At 43.8% G+C, this 14774-nt stretch overlaps 1 protein-coding gene across 5 annotated transcripts in view; it reads right to left on the reverse strand.

Annotated features, from left to right (window-relative positions):
* The window catches only part of ALOX5 (arachidonate 5-lipoxygenase), a 207141-nt gene that overhangs the window by 90970 nt on the left and 101397 nt on the right, over positions 1 to 14774 (reverse strand). The window lies entirely within an intron of this gene.

Below are 14774 nucleotides of genomic sequence, written 5' to 3' on the forward strand. Positions count from 1 at the left end.
AAAAAGAAAGTTATGCACCTTGAGATTTAAAAATAATCCTGGAAACATTACGTATTTTATCTTTGGAGTATTTATATCACAAACAGATAAATAAAAAAATTATAATAGGTTGAACAATTTAATTACTTCGGCCAGTCTGTTTTTTATTTATTTTTATTTATACGTTTTTCTTTAACATATATAAGTATTTAGTAAACAGTGTATTGTCTGGGTCTTTTTACACATACATAATAATAGTAGTAATAATATTATTTACTTGTATAGAATAGTATTCTTCCAACTTCTAATTTCTACCTTTATTATCTAACCATTGATAAAACAAATCCCAAGTTAAAAAATATTATGTGTCTTTGTTCTTTTATTTTTAATGTTAACCTATCCATTTCTGCACAATATTTTTTTGATTATATTTTCTTTTTCATTATTATTAGTAGTAGTAGTACTATTATTATTATACAATATGACAAACACAAAACATACACACACACACACATACACACTCTTTTTACAGCTATTTCGTGGTGGCCATCTTCTAATATTTACATTCTCCCCCATTTCCCTTTATACTATTCCATTTTCTTCTTGTCCCATTCTCTTTTAATTCCATTATACCTCTTGACAATCATATTAATTTTATACATTCTATACATTGTCATATTCATTCTTTCCATTTTCAAATTTACCCCTATTTTATTATCCATTATTTCTAGTCTCTAGCCATTTATACCATTTGTTTCATATTATATAACAACCTTAAAACATGGTTATTTCGCCTGGCTGGTTTGGACTGAAGGGGTTTTAAAGGGGATTTTAATGGTCTTTTATAATCCTATCGGGTATTTTAATATTGTTTTTGCTTGTTTTTATTGTTGTGAGCCGCCCTGAGTCCTTTTGAAGATAGGGCGGCATACAAGTTTAAATAATAAATAAATAAATAAATAAATAATAAATAAATTCCGTATCTTCCTTTTCTTTGAGCTCTTTTGTTAATTTATCCATCACGGCACACGATGGATTTTTTAATCCATCTTCTTCTGTTGGTATATTTTCCCTTTTCCAATTTTGTGCGTATGATATATGTGCAGCTGTAATAATATGTAAGATCAAATATTTTATTTCTTTGGTGTATTTTTCAGTAAATATTCCTAATAAGAACGTCTCTGGTTTTCCATCCATAGGCCGCTCTGTTATTTTTTCTAACCATTCTTTAATCTTAGGCCAGAATTTTTTTGCAGTCGGACACGTCCACCAAAGATGGTAATATGTTCCGTAGCTCTTATTACATTTCCAACATACTGTAGATTTAGTCAGAAACATCTTCGCAATTCTGGCCGGAGGTAGATACCATCTATAGAACATCTTCAACTGGTTTTCCTCGTATGCCATGGACATAGTTAATTTGGTATTTATTTGCCACATTTTTCCCAACTCTCCAATTCTATTGTATGATTAATTTTTTTTGCCCATTTGATCATTGTATCTTTAACTATTTCTTCTTCCATCTTATATCGCAGTAAAAATTTGTATATCCTACTAATTAATTTCTCCTCTGTCCCTTGTATAATTTTATCCAATTCATTTTGTTCGTTCTGTACTTCATATAATTTTGTGTCTTCTTTATATTTCAACTGAATTTGCATGTATGTCCACCAATCAATTTCTCTATTAAGATCATGTTCCAATTCCTGTTTTGATTTCAAATTTCCTTGTTCTTTTAGTATATATCTATATCTTATTATCTTATCCCATTCAGTTAAATTTGAATGTTTTATTGCTTCTATAGGTGAGATCCAAATTGGTATTTTAGTGTAGTGCTGTTTTTTTTATTTTTAACCAAATTAATAGCAATGCATTCCTTAGTATATGTCTTCTAAAATAACTATGTTTTATATTTTTCGTCCCAAAGGAATGCATGCCATCCTGCTTGTAGATCATGTCCCTCAATTGCTAGTATTCTTTTTTCCCCTTAACTCAATCCACTCTTTCAGCCAAGTTATACAAGAGGCTTGATAATATATTTCCCATTCTGGGAGTGCTACTACTCCTTTATCTTTTGTATCTTGTAGAAATTTAAGTCTAATTCTTGGTCTTCTTCTAGGCCATATAAATTTGGTAACTATTTTATTTAAGATTTCAAAAAAGTTTTTCTCTAATTTTACTGGTATAACTTGGAATAGAAATAGTATTTTGGGCAAAATATTAACTTTAATCGTGGTGATCCTTCCCATAAGTGAGATCTGTAAATTTTTCCAATCTTCTAAATCTTTTTTGATTTGCTGTAGCAATTTATCATAATTGTCCTCCTTAATTGAGGAGCATCTTGCAGTAAACCAAATCCCTAAATATTTTTTTTTCTTGGTTATTTTGTATTTTTGTACTACATTCTAATTCTTTCTCTTGTTTCTTTGTAAGATTTTTGGTTCATAATTTAGATTTATTTTTGTTTATTTTGAGTCCTGCTACCTCACCAAATTCTTCTATTTTTTTAAATCAATTTTGGTCCTGATTCTAATGGTTCTTCCACAATAAACATCAGATCATCAGCAAAAGCCTGGACCTTATATTCTTCTTTCTTTATTTTTAACCCTTTTATTTCTTGATCCTATCTAACTTTCTTGAGAAGTGTTTCTCAAGTTAATATGAATAGAAGTGGAGAGAGTGGGCATCCTTGTCTCACCCCTTTTGTTATGTCAAATTGTTCTGTAATGAAAACCAACACAGATCCGCTGTTAGACCCCTTGCAATTTGCATACCGAGCAAATAGATCGACAGATGATGCTTTTAATATGGCTCTGCACTACATCCTACAACACCTTGAATCTCCAAAGACCTATGCAAGGGTCCTCTTTGTAGACTTTAGTTCAACATTCAATACCATCATTCCAGACACACTTCTAACTAAGCTACAGGTACCTGAACACACTTGTAAGTGGAACATAAACTTCCTAACAAACAGGAAGCAGCAGGTGAAGCTAAGCAGAATCGCATCAGATACCTGTACAATTAGCACAGGCCCCCCCAAGGCTGTGTGGTCTCCCCACTTCTCTTCTCTCTATATACCAATGACTGCATCTCTAATGATCCATCTGTCAAACTACTGAAGTTCGCAGATGACACAACAGTGATCGGTCTCATTTGAGACAATGATGAATCCACATACAGACGGGAGGTTGAACAACTAGCCTCGTGGTGTGACCAGAACAACCTGGAACTGAACACTCAAAACCGTAGAAATGGTGGTAGACTTTAGGAGAAATCCTTCCATACTTCCACCTCTCACAATACTAGACAACACAGTATCAACAGTAGAGACTCGGAGTGGTAAATGGTGACTGGTCCGGAGAGCAGCTGGATTTTGCTCTCTAATCCAGATGCCAAATCAGCCCCCTGCAAACTCTCGTCTCTCGAGGAGCGCTCCCTGAAGCGGGGCTGGAAACTTTGGTTGGACTGCTTGAGAGAGGAAAGCTTGGGACTGCAAAATCCAGCTGCTCCCCGGACCAGTCACCATTTACCGCTCCGAGTCCCAAGCATTAGGAGATGAGGGCTGCCGCTCTTACAGCGCTCTTACAGCGGAGAGAAAAAGCCGGATGCCGCTCTCCATTGCAGACACCAGATCGCCCCCCTGCAAGCTCTCCTCTCTCAAGCAGTCCAACCAAAGTTTCCAGCCCCGCTTCAGGGAGCGCTCCTCGAGAGACGAGAGTTTGCAGGGGGCTGATCTGGCATCCGGATTAGAGAGCAAAATCCAGCTGCTCTCCGGATCAGACGCTATTTACCGCTCTGAGTCCCAAGCAGCAGGAAACAAAGGCTGCCTTGCGCTGCAAATATAGCAAGGCAGAATCCTGATGCTGCACTTTCAGCAGAGAGATGAGGGCTGCCTTGGCCATCGGCTGGCGCAAATATACCAAGGCGAATGCTCATGCCGCACAAGTTCAAGTAGTGCTTCGCTCCCACACTTCTTTCGGCCCTCAGTCTCTCAGGGAGATGCTTGACTTCCTCTCAGCCCCAAGACACTGGCTGGCCCATGAGATGAGAGAGAGAGAGAATGAGAGAGAAAGAGAGAGAATCAGAATGAGACAGAGAGAGAAAGAGACAAAGAATGAAAGAGAGAATGAGAGAGAGAGAATCAGAGTGAGACAGAGAGAGAAAGAGAAAGACAGAATGAAAGAGAATGAGAGAAAGAGACAGAGAGAATCAGAGAGAGAGAGTGAGAGAGAGAATGAGAGACAGAGAAAGAGACAGAATCAAAGAGAATCAAAGAATCAGAGAGAGAATGAGAGAGAATCAGAGTGAGACAGAGAGAGAAAGAGAGAGAAAGACAGAATGAAAGAGAATGAGAGAAAGAGACAGAGACAGAGAGAATCAGAGAGAGAGAGAAAGAGAGAATGAGAGACAGAGAAAGAGACAGAGAATCAAAGAGAATCAAAGAATCAGAGAGAGAATGAGAGAGAGAGAGAGAAAATGAGAAAGAGGGGGGAGAAAGAGAATGAGGGGGGAGAGAGAGAAAGAGTGGGGGAAAGAAAGAATGAGAGAGGGGGAGAGAGAAAGAGAGAATGAGAAAGAGTGGGAGAGAAAGAAAGAGAGGGAGAGAGAGAGAGCGAAAATGAGAGAGAGAGAAAGAGAGAATGAGAGAGAAAGAGTGGGAGACAGAGAGAGAGAGACAGACAGGAGGGAGAGTGCCTGAAGGACCCCATCCCGTACTGGGAGTCCAGGTGCTTCAGCAAGCGGTGCACTGGATTCGTATTAGTGGTCCGCAAAATTTAAAATTATGAAGTTGGTGGTCCCTGAGGTCCAAAAGGTTGGGGACCCCTGGCCTAAGACCATCGGAAAACACATATTTTTGATGGTTTTAGGAATAACTTTATTGTTGGGGATCACCACAACATGAGGAACTGTATTAAAGGGTCGCGGCATTAGGAAGGTTGAGAACCACTGCCTTAGCTGCTTGCCTTGCTTCGCTTGCCTGAATCCATTCCATCAGCAAGCAACTCCCTGCCTGCAATCAAGCAGGCAGGGAGTTGTGGACTTCAACTCCCAGAATTCCTCAGCCAGCAAAACAAAGCTGGCTGAGGAATTCTGGGAGTTGAAGTCTACAAGTCTTAAAGTTGCCAAGGTTGGAGACCCCTGTTCTATTGGGTAAGTTTTTTTCCCCTTTGGGATCTTTAAAAAAAATAGTTAATTGGGGTTTTTTTTAGTTGTTCTTTTTTAGACCTAGCCATTTAAAGTTTAGGAAGTTTTAAATTTAGCTTTCATATAAAAATAAAAATAAAATAAAATAAAATAATATTTGTGCAGCTTTCTGAGATTTAGTGTGTTTCTGTTAGTGTTTCACTCTAACTACACAAACACACAAAATCTCACAAAGCTGTATGTGGAATTTTGTGTGTGTAAAGTGTAAAAGTTGGGTTTTTGGGCTTTTTGTGGCTGTGTGAGGTTCCTGCTTGTTGCAGGGGCCATTCTGGGTCTAGCACAGCTGCTTTTACATTGTGGATGAGCCAGTTGTGTTGTGTTGTGTTGTGTGTGTGTAAAGTGTGAAAGTTGTTTTTTGTGGCTTTTTGTGGCTGTGTGAGGTTCCTGCTTGTTTCAGGGGCCATTTTGGGTCTAGCACAGCTGCTTTTACATTGTGGGTGAGCCAGTTGATGTTTTTTTAATTTTTATTTGGTGTGCGTTGGAAGAGGGGTAGTCTTATACGGCGAGTATAGCCCAAACCCTATATTTTAACAGGAAAATTTGGGGGTCGTCTTATACGCCCAGTCGTCTTATACGCCGGAAAATACGGTACTATAGATGCACTTTCATGGACCACTGAAAGGAGGAAATGGCTCACATGCTTTGCCCAAGAGTGTGATAGGCAAGAGGTTTTTAAGGGACTGTCAGAAAGAAGGTGGGTGGGGTGGGCAATGTATTTTCCAAAGCACCAGAAGGCAAAACAAGAAATAATAATAATAATAATAATAATAATAATAATAATAATAATAATAATAATAATAATTATTATTATTATTATTATTATTATTATTATTATTATTATTATTTTATTTCTATACCGCCCTTCTCCCGAAGGACTCAGGGCGGTGTACAGCCAATTTAAAAACACAAGACACAACAATGATTAAAATTTAAAATAATTAAATAGATTTGGCCAGTTTAAAACCCCAAAAATTTAAAATACCCCAATTTAAAATCATTATGTTGATAGCCCGGCCTGGCGGAACAACAGGTTCTTCAATGCGCAACGAAACACCCGGAGGTTGGAGATCTTACGTATTTCTGGGGGCAGTTCATTCCCAAGGGCAGGGGCTCCCACAGAGAAGGCCCTCCCCCTGGGTGTCGCCAGCCGACATAACTTGGCCGATGGCACCCTGAGGAGACCCTCTCTGTGGGAGCGAACTGGCCGGTGGGAGGCTATTGGTGGCAGAAGTCGGTCTCGAAGATACCTGGGTCCTATGCCATGGAGCGCTTTAAAGGTGGTAACCAGCACCTTGAATCGCACCCGGAAGACCACTGGGAGCCAGTGCAGCTCGCGCAGGAGGGGTGTCACACGGGCACAACGAGTTGCGCCCATAACCACCCGCGCAGCTGCATTCTGGACCAGTTGTAGCCTCCGAGTGGTCTTCCAATGGATGGAAACTGAACAAAAAGAGAGAAGCAACCTAAAACTAAGGAGAAACTTCCTGACAGTGTGAAACAATATAGGTGCAGAAATATTTCAGTCATAATTTCACATATAAAATAGCCATTCGTGTAATACAACCTGCATATTGTTCAAAACAGTCATTAGTATTATGACTGATGTTTGACAGCAAGCCTAAAAGTCAAAGATTACAAGAGTGCTTCTTTGTATGTATACAAAACATCACATACCAGGAATAGCATATTAAGATGGACTTATGCAGTGGTGGGTTTCAAAATTTTTTACTACTGGTTCTGTGGGTGTGGCTTGGTAGGTGTGGCGTGGCGGGCGTGACAGGGGAAGGATAGTGCAAAATCTCCATTCCCTCCCCACCCCACTAACCTGCTCTGGGAAGGAATCAAACTCCCCCCTCTTCATTTCCCCAAATAAAATATTACTCATAAAAAAAGAAAGGAAAAACCAAGCTGCTAACAAGGAACCTGCCTGATACTCATTCCACATTCCTGCCAGCTGTATAAAGGAGAATTTGTAAGAAGAAAACAGCTACCGGTGGTTAGAGATAATTGAAAGTGGAAGCCGGAAGTTCAAGACTGGATATTTCACAATGGAAATCGCCCAAGCCTTTTTAGAAACACAAAGCCCATGTTGCACAAACCCCAAAACTTCAAAAACATAGAACCATATAAGAATCCCTCCTCTTATCCAGTTTGTTGTTCAGCTGACCCAGAAATAAACTGCTGACTGTCACTTCGCTTCTGCAAATAAAAACCTCCTTCCAGCAGCTGCTTCTTGGCTTGTCAATTTAAAGCGACGGCGTCTTTTTTTTTCTCCCCTTGCTCAGAAGGAGTCCTGATTTTTTCCTTCTAGCCGATCGGTTGGGAGGCTTCTTGGTTTCTCAATTTAAAGCGACGGTGTCTTGTTTTTTTCCTTCTCTTCTTTGTCAAGTGAGCCCTGATTTTTTTCCTTCTAGCTGATCAGCTGGGAGTCGGGAGGCAGCGAGTAGATTGGGGGTGGGGCCAGGCAGAGGTGGTATTTACCGACTCTCTGAACTACTCAAAATTTTCACTACCGGTTCTCCAGAACCGGGGAGAACCAGTAGCAACCCACCACTGTTACAGACCCCTCGCATCCTGGACATAAACTGTTTCAACTCCTATCCTCAGAACAACGCTATAGAGCACTGCACAGCAGAACAACTAGACACAAGAACAGTTTTTTCCCCGAACGCCATCACTCTGCTAAACAAATAATTCCCTCAACATTGTCAAACTATTTACTAAGTCTGCACTGCTATTAATCTTCTCATCGTTCCCACCACCCATCTCCTTCCACTTATGACTGTATGTAATTTTGTTACTTGTATCCTTACGATTTATATTGATAGTTTCCTGATTGCTTATTTGTACCCTATGACTATCATTAAGTGTTGTATCTTATGATTCTTGACAAATGTATCTTTTCTTTTTATGTACACTGAGAGCATATGCACCAAGACAAATTCCTTGTGTGTCCAATCACACTTGGCCAATAAAAAATTCTGTTCTGTTCTGTTCTGTTCTGTTCTGTTCTGTTCTGTTCTGTTCTGTTCTGTTCTGGTCTGGTCTGGTCTGGTCTGGTCTGGTCTGGTCTAGTCTAGTCTAGTCTAGTCTAGTCTAGTCTAATGTTATTTTTAATTACCCTTGCTGTTTGTTTTGTATAAATTTTTTCAATAATTTTTAAAAATTTGATTCCAAATTCCATGAATTTCAATTGGTTTATCATAAATTTCCAGTTCAAATTGTTGAATGCCTTTTGGGCATCAAGAAAAACCAGTGAAGCTTGTTTTTCCGAATGTGTTTCGTAGAATTCTAAAGTATTTATTATTGTTCTCATGTTATTTTTGATTTGTCGGCCTGGCAAAAATCCATTTTGATCTGGATGTATATATTTGTTCAAATTTTTGAACAGTGTTTAGTAATGAAATCGGTCTATAATTTTGTATTTGTTGATGGTCCTTGTCTTCTTTGGGAATAAGAGTAATTATTGCTTCTGTCCATATTTTTGGTATATTTGTCTCTTCCAGAGCCTCATTAAATATTTCCAACATCATCCCTCCCAGCATTTCTTGGGTGTTTTTGTATATCTCCACTGATAATTCATCTGGGCCAAGTGTTTTTTTGTTTTTTTGTTTTTTCAATATCATTTCAAATTCTGTCACCGTTATCAGCCTGTTTAATATTTCTTGTTGTTCCTCTGTAATTTTACTCAAATTTGTTCCCTCTATGTAATTTTTGACTTTTTCTTCTTCTATATCTTCCTGACAATATAAATTTGAGAAAAACTTTTGAATAATTTTCTTTTTATCCTCCCTGCTGTATTGCATTATCCCATTTTCATCTTTTAATTGATATATCATTCTTTTATCTTTTTCTTTTTTTAATTTATAAGCCAACCATCTCCCGGTTTGTTCACATGTTCAAAATAATTTTGTTTTGCCATCTTTATTTTCTGGGCTATTTCCTTTTGAATTGTTAAATTTATTTTATGTTTAATGATATTCCATTCCTCTTTTATTTTTTTATTTTGGGGATCTTCCTGTAATTTACTTTCTGCTTTTTAAAATTCTTCTTGTAATTTTTCTTGTTGACATTTCCTTTCCTTCTTTTTCCTCGCATTATAAGCCATTGTCAGTCCTTGGATGTATGCTTTTGTATTGAGGTATCCTCTTTTTTATTTACACTAAAGAATATATTCAACTCATTTTCTAGCATCCGTTTGTATTCTTTGTCTTTACATAAATTTTGATTCATTGTCCATCTTTTAAGCCTTTTTTGTCCTTTCCATTTTATAATTAATGGATTATGATCTGCCCATTCATTTCTACTTCTTCTAATCCTGTCCGAATTTCAGCTGTCATCCAGGCCATATCAATCCTGGACTAGGATTGATGTGGGTGTGAATAAAATGTATATTGGCTCTCTTCATTGTGCATTTCTCTCCATACATCTTGCAATTTTAATTCTGCTGCCATATTAAAGAAGTCTTTTGGTAATATATCTTTCTTCTTTTTGTTTTTCTTTTATTCTTATAATCTTTTTTAATATCCACTATTGCAGTGTTTCCCAAAGTGGGTGGTACTGCCCCCTGGGGGGCGGTGGGCTGACTTAGGGGGGCGCTAAGAGGCAAGGGGGTGGCAGGGTGGCACTAAGAGGCAAGTGGGGTGGCAGGGGGGGCGCTAAGAGGCAAGGGCGATGGCAGAGAAGTGCTGGAGGTGGGCTCACGCGGTGTCGGCCATTCCTCTTCCGGGTTCGCAACCCGAAGCTCAGATCATCAGACTAGCTGGCCAGTGTGCATACGTGCACCAGAAACTGAAAGTTTGTTTCCCACCGCGTGCATGCCCACTGGGCAGCTCCTCTTACCACACGTGCGAAGCTGAACAGTTGGATGCTTTCTTATTGCTCTCCTTGCTTGCTATCAGTCGCTGCTTGCCCGAACCACCTGGCCCAGGCCCAGCTGCTCTGCTCCTCGCCCGCTTGGCTGCCATCGCCTTCCTAATTTTTGGTAAGTTGCAGGTGGGCTGCTGTGGGGGGTGAGGGCCTGGGGGGGTGGCATGGCTGACTGGCTGCTGCTGGTGGTGCCATGCCGTACCATGCTGCTCAGGAAGAAGGGCTGCGGTGGGGGGAGGCCTGGGGAGGGTGGCAGGCCTGGCTGGCTGCCCCTGGTGCTGTGCTGCCCAGAATCAAGGTAGTCTGCCATGGGAGGGGGGCAGGCCTGGCTGGCTGGCTGGACACATACTAGCCATCCTGGGAAGGCCTCTGGTGACATCAGGGTCGGCGGCAAAGCTCCTGATTTCACTGAATGCCTCTTTCTTACCATGGTAAGGAGACGGGCTGTGGTACACAAACTTCAACAGCTCTTGCACCACCGCCTGCACAGCTTGCTTGGAGCTGGTTTGGAAAGGGAAAAAATGCAGCTGAATTAGGTGAGACACGCCCCACCCTGATCCCTCCGAACAGGTCTCCTTTTGGTAGCCTCCCCACTAAACTACATGACCCAAAAGTGATCGCCCACCCAAACGGAGCCCACTCTTCCGAGCGCCCACTCTTTCTTGCAGAGAATGAGCTGAGGGTGCGAAAACTGCTTCCTACTTCTCTGCCTGCATGCTGTTGCACCCTCCAAGACCAACAAGACGTCACTACCTAGGGCCACTGGCCGCTACCTGAGTGCAGAGCCTGTAACAGCATGCAGGTAGAGGAGAAGCGAGAAGCACTTTTCAGCGGGGAGGCTACCATAGGGAGACCCATTTGGAGGGATCTGGGTGGGGCGTGTCCCACCTAATTCGGCTGCATTTTTTCCCTTTCCAAACCAGCTCCAAGCAAGCAGTGCAGGCGGCAGTGCAATGGCTGTTAATGTTTTGCATCACAGCCCGTCCCCTTACCATGATAAGAAAGAGGCATTCATATTTTCAACTGTAGGAGTTTCCTCATTTTTCCAGTGTTGTGTAAATAAAATTCTCACTGCTGTCAAAACATGTAATATTAAATATACCTTCCCTTTGTAATATTTTTCTGGCAGTATACCTAACAAAAATATTTCTGGCTTTAAATCTATATGTTGCTTTATCATTTTCTCTAAACATGTATGTATTTTTGTCCAATTTTTTTTGCCTTTGGACACGTCTACCACATATGATAGTATGAACCTGGTATCTGATTGCATTTCCAACATTTGGCGGACATGTTTTTTTTTGTTTTTTTTTATTAAATTTGTATACTGCCCTACTCCCGAAGGACTCAGGGCGGTGAACAGCCATAAATAAAACATATAGATACAAAATTTAAAATAGAGATAAAACTAATTAAATAAATTTGGCTGAGACATTTTAAAACCCCAATAAATTAAAACCAAATTTAAAATTCCATTTAAAAAGAGGAAAAGTTTAGGTCAGGCCAGCTTGATGGAATAAAAACGTCTTAAGCGCGCGACGGAAGGTACGCAGATCCGGAATCCTCTGTATCTCCGGGGGGAGCTCGTTCCAGATCGTAGGTGCCCCCACAGAGAAGGCTCTCCCCCTGGGGGCCGCCAGTCAACATTGTTTGGCCTACGGCACCCGGAGGAGCCCCTCTCTATGGGAGCGTACTGGTCGGTGGGAGGCTATTAGTGGCAGCAGGCGGTCCCATAAATAGCCAGGTCCTAAGCCATGGAGCGCTCTGAAGGTGATAACCAAGACCTTGAAGCGCACTCGGAAGACCACCGGGAGCCAGTGCAGCTCGCACAGGAGAGGCGTTACATGGGAGCGCCACGTCGCTCCCATCACCACCCGCGCGGCCGCACTCTGCGCCAGTTGGAGCCTCCGAGTGCTCCTCAAGGGGAGCCCCATGTAGAGAGCGTTACAATAGTCCAGATGGGAGGTGACGAGGGCATGAGTGACCGTGCGTAACGAGTCCCGATCCAGAAAGGGACGCAACTGGCGAATCAGGCGGACCTGATGAAAAATCCTCCCGGTCACGGCCGTCAAGTGCTCTTCTAAAGACAGCCATGAATCCAGGAGGACACCCAAGTTGCGAACCCTCTCCGTGGGGGCCAATGCTTCGCCCCCAATAGTCAGCGATGGCACCAGATGACTATATCGGGATGTCGGAAACCACAGCCACTCGGCCTTGGATGGGTTGAGCCTGAGCCTGTTTCTCCCCATCCAGATCCGTACGGCCTCCAGGCACCGGGACATCACTTCAATGGCATCGTTGGGGTGGTCTGGGGTGGAGATGTACAGCTGGGTGTCATCAGCGTACTGATGGTACTCCACCCCGAAACCACGGATGATCTCGCCCAGCGGCTTCACATAAATGTTGAACAGAAGGGGCGAGAGGACCGATCCTTGTGGCACCCCACATATAAGGGGCCTCGGGGTCGACCTCTGCCCCCCTGTCAACACAGACTGCGACCGGTCGGAGAGAAAGGAGGAGAACCACCGTAATACGGTGCCTCCCACCCCCAACTCTTCCAACCGGTGCAGCATGATACCATGGTCGATGGTATCAAAAGCCGCTGAGAGATCTAATAGGACCAGGACAGAGGAACAACCTCTGTCCCGAGCCCTCCAGAGATCATCCACCAACGCGACCAATGCCATTTCCGTGCTGTACCCAGGCCTGAAACCCGACTGGAACGGATCTAGATACGTCGTTTCATCCAGGTACTGGGGAAGCTGTCATGCAACCACACTCTCAACAACCTTCGCCACAAAGCGAAGGTTGGAGACTGGACGATAGTTAGCCAATGTTGCCGGGTCCAGGGAAGGCTTCTTGAGGAGAGGTCTCACCACCGCCTCTTTCAAGGCGGCGGGAAAGACACCCTTGCCCAATGAAGCATTTATAATCCCCTGGAGCCAGCCTCGCGTCACCTCCCGGGAAGCCAGCACTAACCAGGAGGGGCACGGTCCAACAAACATGTGGTCGCATTCAGTCTACCCAGAATCCTGTCCACGTCCTCAGGGGTCACAGAATCAAACTCATCCCAGATAACATTCTCAGGACCTGCCCCCGTCATCCCCGCTGGATCTACCCAGTCGGAGTCCAGATCTTCCCGAATCTGAGTGATTTTGTCATACAGATACTGACTCGGCTCTTCCCTCCAAGGGGTCCTCCCTCGCTTCCTGGTGGAGCAGGGAGCGGGTCACCCTAAACAGGGCGGCCGGGCGATTATCTGATGACGCAATAAGAGCAGCAAGATAAGTGCATTTTGCTGCTTTTATTGCCACTAGGTAATTCTTAATATGAGATCTTACCAGTGTCCGGTCAGATTCAGTACGACTGGCCCTCCAACTACTCTCTAGGCGTCTTTTCCGGCGCTTCATCTCCCTCAGCTCCTCAGTAAACCAAGGAGCCAGGTGAGATCGACGCCGGGTCAGAGGCCGCAAAGGCACGACTCGATCCAGAGCTCCAGCGGCCACCCTATCCCAGGCGGCCACTAGGTCTCCAGTCGAGGCATGAGCCAGAACCTCAGGAATTGGCCCAAGCTCCATCTGGAACCTATCAGGTTCCATCAGGCACCTGGGGCGGTACCATCTCATTGGTTCCGCCTCCCTGCGGCGGGGTGCAGCGATTCGAAGGTCAAGGCGAAGGAGAGAGTGATCTGACCATGACAAGGGTTCGATGACTATGTCCCCTATCTTGAGATCACTCAGCCACTGTCCAGAGACAAAAATCAGGTCCAGTGTGTTTCCCCCCATGTGCATAGGGCCATGAATTAGTTGGGTCAGATCCATAGCCGTCATGGAAGCCATGAACTCCCGAGCCACCTCAGACATCTCACCCACGGACGGCAGGTTGAAATCCCCCATGACCATAAGTCTGGGGGTATCAACCGCCACCGCGGTGATGACGTTGAGTAGCTCGGGCAGGGCTGCTGCCACGTGGCAGGGAGCCAGGTACGTGATCAGCAAATCCCTCTGAACCCCATGACCCCACTTCACAAGGAGGGTCTCACAACCGGCCGTCTGAGGAACAGTGGCCTCCCTTGGCCTAAGGCCTTCTCTAATAATAACCGCTACTCCCCCGCCCCTCCCCTGTGACCTCGGCTGATGGAATGCCAGGAAGCCTGGTGGGCACATTTCTACCAGAGGGACCCCTCCCTCCGGGCCCAACCAGGTCTCCGTAATACCCGCCAGGTCCGCTCCCCCCTCCTGAACCAGATCACAAATGAGGGGGGCTTTATGTATTACGGACCTGGCGTTGCACAACATCAGTCGAAGGCCCGGGCCCTGAGGGTCTGTACAACCTGGAGAACGAGTGGAGCCTTGGGGGCCGGAGCATGCTACCGCTCGGAGACAGCGGGTGCGCGCTCCCTTAACATGATATGGCCCCCTGCTCCCGCCATATCTACCCCTCCCACTCACAGTACCGATGATAGAAACACAATCTGGACAAGCTCGACCCCCCCATCACCTCCGGATCCCCCATCCCCTCCGCCGTGCATAGTGGCCAGGCCTGACCCTCCCCTTGGTGGGTCTTCCCCCAAACCCACAACCCTAGTTCCAATTTTTCCCTTCCCCCCCCCCGGGACCCCATTAAAAATTTACCCAATTTACTTAAAAAACCCCTCAACCCCCTCTTCGCGGCATGCCACCTCTCTGGGTTCCAAAGCCCGTCATTGAGGTAGGCCC

The sequence above is a fragment of the Pantherophis guttatus genome, chromosome 3 (assembly GCF_059756535.1).
Source record: "Pantherophis guttatus breed Tessera chromosome 3, ASM5975653v1, whole genome shotgun sequence".
NCBI lineage: Eukaryota > Metazoa > Chordata > Lepidosauria > Squamata > Colubridae > Pantherophis > Pantherophis guttatus.